Raw genomic sequence first — 6,000 nt, 5'->3', positions numbered from 1 at the left:
CTTGGCTGAGTATTCCTGAATATATTTGAAATATAGAAATATATATCTGTATGTATAAAGGAAAGTCAGTATTGCTGGAGGTGAGTGCTGTGCTGGCTCTGAAGAGCTGTGTGATCTGACAGCTGCACAAGGCACTGCAGTTCCTGTGAGCAGTACTGGTCACTGGCTAGGAGCTGCCCTGTGCTGGCACTGTGATGGGACTGGTTTGCTGATCTACTTGATAAATTGAGCCTTGCACTGTAGTAGAAAGAGATTTTAAAGGTGGGGTGTTAGACTGACTGTCACCAATCGTGTTAGAGCTGGTATGTCACTATAGAACATGAAATAACACAACATGGACACGCAGCTCTCCCAAGGTAAAAAAGAGAGAAGTTTCATTCTGACTCCAGCATTTATAGATTCCCAAAAGTGACAGTGGATTGGAGGGTGACAGTGCCACCTCTCCAATGACACTGGACAAACCAACAGTCTGTCAAATTTCTCCTCCTCCAGAAAAGAGTGCAAAACAATGAGTTATTTACATAAAGTGCGTGAGAAAGTTCGTTACAAGAATGTAAACACCAGAAGGCTTACAAAATCTTAAACAATCAGGGTGACACTAGTAAACTCGACAAGCTTGGGGTATTGAATGGAAAGAACTTCTGCATGAGAGGTTAGGCTTTCATTTGTCCCTCCATGTGTTTGTTCACAGCCACACATGGTGGAGAAAATGGGTGCATTTCAGGGGTTTCTCTGCCACGCTGTCAGTTGCTTTTTGTGACGCTGTTTGTGGCCGCCTCAGCCTCGCACCATGTTTGAGTGGGCTGGAGTTGTCCTCTCTGGGGCTGCCTCTGTGAGTGCTGCCAGGGCAGTGCTGAGCTCAGAACACTCAGCTCCCCTCCCAGGGAGCCCTGCTCTGCCCGAGCGCGGCTCTCCAGCGGCTGGGCACCGCTCTGTGAGAGCACTTGCCTGTGAATCATGCTCTGCACATCAGCTCTGAGGACGTGTGGAGCTGGGAAGCAGCCTCCCTGAGATCAGCCAGGTACAGCATCTGCGTCTTGCCCGTCCACAGAGCCAGCTCCTCTGCAATTGAGGGAAATTAAATTGACGTGCTGGGATTGTCTGGTTTCGGTGTTGACTATTGCTCATCCTGGCTGTTCCTAGGTGCTAACAATAAATAGTTTCCTAGCAGTTCTTGATCTTTTCTACTTTCCAAGACATGAGTGCAATGTGTCTCATCCCATTCTTGAGACAGACAGATGGAAGAAGCCTGAAGAAGATTTCTGTGTGTGGGTGCAGAAGCTGCTGGAAATACAGCTGTGCTTGTGTTTTTTCCTGTGCTACCTAGTTCTGCCCTGACAGAAGGGATGCAGTCTCATGCAGAGCCTGCACAGCCCTTTGCCTTTCTGTGTCCTTCTTACTCCATTTCTTCAGCAGCTCCTGCCTCTGAGTTCCTAAAGCTAAAGGAATGTTTTCTTAGAATTCCTTGGTTCCGGGCTCCAGGCTTGTCAGTGTGGTTGGAGCTCTTTTCAGATGTAGTTCTTCCTGAGCAAATCAGAAAATGTGTTGAGAAATGTAGGTAGTTCAGATGGAAAAAGGCAAGCAAGGAGTTTTCCTCAAGGTTATGTGTGTGTGTTTATATATTTGTATGTGCACATGCATGTCAGTAAGCAGATGCTCGTGTATGTGTGTAAGTATATTAAATTTTGTCAGAGTTGCTTCTGGGTTTTTCATCAGCTCTGGCATTCAGAAGAGATTTGGAATGGGGCATTTTGGGAGCTGGAGATGCTGTGGGGTGCTGGGTTGTGTATAATATACTGATAACACCGTGTGGTGATTTCTCTTTGGTTTTCATGGACAGCAGCCATTTGTGTCAGATACTCAGAAAAGGTGACTGTGCTGCTGCTTTTCTGCAACAGCAGTCTCCATCTCTGGCGTCTGAAAGCTGCTCAGAGCAAATGTGGGGGAACACTTGATTCTGCCTGCAGAAAAAGCTGTGCTTCTAAAAATGTGTGTGCTCGGTGCCAAAAGAACAACTGCTTGGAAATGTCCCTGAGGCTTTGCCAGAGAAGCTGCTGCAGCTCCATGCCAAGGCTCACCCAAAAAGGGAGGATGGCTGCTCTCTGTGCCCACAGACACAGTCAGAACTGAGCCCCCTCGATGCCTCTGGTTTTTGCTTTTCTATTTTTCACATTCTGTGCTGCTTTAGTGAGTGGGTCTGGGTTCACATTATGGGATGGTGAGCTCTGTGCACAGAGCAGGGAGACAAAACAATTCCTGCTCCAGCTGGGCACCAAGGACAAATGAGCCAAATCCCAGCCCAGGAGCATAAACCCCGTGGGCTGGAGAGAGAAAAACAAGCAGGGTGGGAGTGCCTGGGCTAAAGCTGGGCTGGGACAATGAACTGCAAGGGGCAAATGGAGCAGAGCTGATCCCAGGGACAGACCCCGTGCCCGGCCGTGCATTTTGGGGCCATTTTGGGGCATCTTGGGGGCAGCCCTGGCTGGGCTCTGGTGCTGCCCAAGGTGGGTCCATGGAGGAGATCCTTGGAATCAATCCCTGCTTTATTCTGGAACTCTGCCCAGCCTCACCCAGATAAAGCATCACCCTGAGCTAGCAGAGGCTGGCTGACAAAGGTAATCCAGGGGTGACACGTGAAGGAAAGGCAGTTTCTGCCAAGCCTGGTGGTGCCAAGGGAAGGTGACACAGTGTGCTTGGATATCTGAAAGGACTAATGCATTCAGGTTGCCTTGCCCTGCTGGGCAGTGCTGGCAGCTTTTCCCTGCAGTGACAGACTGGTCACCCCAGCAGAGCAAACTAGGAGGAATGCAGAGAAAAGAGCAGTTTGAATGAATTGTACAGGAAAAACTAAATGAATCATTTGTGCTTTACAGATCTCTGCTTAGCATCAGAAGTAAAAATTTTATACTAAATTTTAGGAGCAGACACCTTTCCAAATTCTGCATCATTGATGTCCTTGTCTTGTGATTCAGGGCTGTGCAGGGACATTGTGGTCTGTGCAGCCCTGCATTTGAATGTACTAAAGCAGAATGGGCATGGCAGAATAAAGGTAAAATTCTGCAGTTACTTGCTTTCCTTTGGAGGACTTACTGAACCTTAAGAAAACTCAGTTTGGACGCGTCTGTTTTGCACTAAGTCTTTATTCACTTTATGCCTGTTTAATTGTGACTTGTAGAGCAGCAGTGAGGTGATTCCTGCCTTATGCAGCAAACTGCAGTTAGATCTTGAGCTTAAAGCTAGCTCATTCCTAATAAAATAGTTTATTATTTTTTAGATACCTTGAGTCAGTTACTGCAAATTAGTTTTATTTATGTTGTTCCCTTTTAGCTTCTAGCATTTTCATAAATGTTTTCCTTAAGAGACCTTTCTGTCAAACTGAGAGCACTCTTTTAAATATTTTTCCTACAACACTTGTTAAGCAACGAATTTCAGGTTGATGCATTGAATTGTCAGATAAATAGAGGAATTAAACCCAGCAGTGTTGATCCTTTTTCACTTTGCCAGCAGGGTGACAGATAAATCAGTCCCTGCAGTAACAGGAGCAGGGTAGGATGCACATGTTCCATTGTCCACGATTGCATTACTCGTTGCAATATGGCATTATTCCATTATTTATGGCAATACTGCAGTGTGGTGTGCCTGTGTGTGCTGCAGGATGCCACCCTTTACTCAGCTGTCTGTGGACACACTGCTGCCAGACCCTTGGCTCTGGGTGGTGGCCGTGTCCTTGGGCAGGTGTTGTGATTTACCTGGGGAGCAGAGGCAGTTCTGCCCCAGGTGCCAGGGCGGGGAGCAGCAGGGTGCTCTGGTGGGGGGCACGGGGGGCTCAGCCCTCCCTGGTCACTCAGTGTGCACTGCAGGGCTGCAGAAGGGCTGGGCAGGGGCTCAGGGAGCTTTGAGGCCTTGAGGAGGTGATCTCTGGTCAGCTCAGGGGCTGAGAGCTTGGCTTGTTTTCAGGGAGCTGGGAAGAGCTGAGCTGCAGCTCGTTTGGAGCTGCTGACAAGAGTGGTGTTTACTGGGGCTGATGGTGAATTGACTTCTGATTTAAACAGGCATTGGTGGCTGCAGAGATAAAATAAGCATCGACATAGCCTGCCTATAATCAGGAAAGTGGCCTTTGGTGATCATCTTGTTGCACAAAGGACACCCATGAAAACCTTCTGCAGCAAACTTTGTTTTCATGCATCCTGTTAAAAATGTAGGTTTTTTCACTCATTGAATCTGTAACTTTCTATTTTTTTTACTTTACCTAAAATATCAGGTGCATATTCTTCAGTCATAATGTCATATATATATTTGATGTTGCTGTATTGACAATACAAATGTTAAAATATTTGAAGATCTTTGGGGATCACTGAGTTAATAATTTAAAATGAGTGAATAATAGTGAATGATTCTCATTCATTGAGTTGGCAAACTAAAATACTGCTAGAAGTCACTGAACATATATTGATTGTAACTATCATATTCCAGAGTTTATGCTAAGGAGTTGGATACATTTGGTTATGAAGGGGAAGGAAATCACAAATGAATTAAAGGAAATTACAGCAATGAATGTTTAAACACTAGAAAGCAAACAGGTGTGGCATGAGCCATCCAGTGAAATATGCCCCAAAGCCTTCCTTTCTGGCTTGCTTTCTACAAATAGCTCTGCAGACCTTGTTAAGCCTTGCTTGTCTGTAGTCATTGCTGTGAAAACATAAAGAGGCAGAAATTACAAATATAATCTTGATGTAAAAAGGCTTCTCTGAGTCCCTACCCACACCTGGTCAGCAGCAAGGCCCTTCTGCCTTTCAGGGCTGCTCTCCAGGTGTCATCCATCACCTGGGGAGGCAGTGCTGAGGGTGTTCCTGCACCTCTGCACTGAGACACCTGCTGCTTTGCCACAAGGGGTGGATGTGCTCGAGCACAGGGGTGGCAGGGCACGGAGCAGGGCTTGGGAAATGGATCTGCAGAGGTTTTGAGGGACTGTGTTGTATGAACTCGTCTGAGCATTCAGAGTCCATCCACAAGCAACTTCAAAAACTGAGAGACTTGACAAATCCAATTAAACCACACAATGGATCATGGTTAGATGACTTGTTTAAGGGATGGAGTTTTGCACCTTGGCTAAAGGAACTCTGCAGAATGAGTTTGTATGCACTGATTGTTATCATGGCATTGTTAGTGATCGTGCCTTGTGTGCTTCACTGTGCACAGCAAATGATGAACAAGGCCATCAAGGAAGTTTTTTTCTGTCCAAAAGACAGAGGGAAATGTGGGAAATGGATTTATAGAGAGTTCTCAAAGCCTGACAGGAGGCTCTCACAGTGTGCATCCGTGTGCAAACTTTGGGACAAGAAGTGCTGACTCAGAAATGCCATGGGATGGACAGGCACTGCTGAGAGAGAAATGCAGCTGGAAACAAGTTCCACAGGGTGGCCTTGCAAATGGGACTGGAGAAACAGAGCTGTGAGAGCTGCACTGCAGTGGGACCCACGAGGGGTGATTTCAGATTATTGCCTTTAAGGCACCTACAGCATGCTGTGGCTACAGCTGACAGGCCAAGAAACACTTCCAGTGGGCTGTAATTAGGAAATTGTTAATTTCTGATTGTGATGGAGTGAATTACAACATCTGTACTGTCCCACCCTTCAAATGAGACTGGAAATGGAATCAAAGTTTTGAAAACACCTCTCAGTTGCTCCATCTCTGGGTCAGGAAAAGGCTTTGTGCAGCACCAGGGGAAACAGGCAAGGAAGAAGAGAGCTGACTGGGGTTGGTGATTTCCTTTGCTTGAAGGATGTTTGCTCATCCTGAGAAGGGTTGGGGAGTGGGGACTCCAGAGAGTGTAAAGACTGAAAACTTAGTTTGACCAGTCAGTTGAAGGCAGAGCAGGATCACTGAGCATGTGCTGGGACAAGTCTGGTTAGCTGGACACATGTTGTGGAAATTACCTCTCCTTTTTGAGAGCTGGGCCTCAGAGATGTACTGATCCTTTCAGCAGGTGGGGGTGTGTAG

The 6,000-nt window shown here is 46.7% G+C and overlaps 1 protein-coding gene across 5 annotated transcripts in view; it reads left to right on the top strand.

Moving 5' to 3' along the window:
- The window catches only part of MSH3 (mutS homolog 3), a 95,356-nt gene that overhangs the window by 27,371 nt on the left and 61,985 nt on the right, over positions 1 to 6,000 (top strand). The gene's annotated exons all lie outside the window — the stretch shown is intronic.

This window comes from Haemorhous mexicanus, chromosome Z (genome assembly GCF_027477595.1).
Source record: "Haemorhous mexicanus isolate bHaeMex1 chromosome Z, bHaeMex1.pri, whole genome shotgun sequence".
Taxonomy (NCBI): domain Eukaryota; kingdom Metazoa; phylum Chordata; class Aves; order Passeriformes; family Fringillidae; genus Haemorhous; species Haemorhous mexicanus.
Note: the sequence above shows the minus strand (reverse complement) of the source record. Positions and strands in the feature narration are given on the sequence as shown.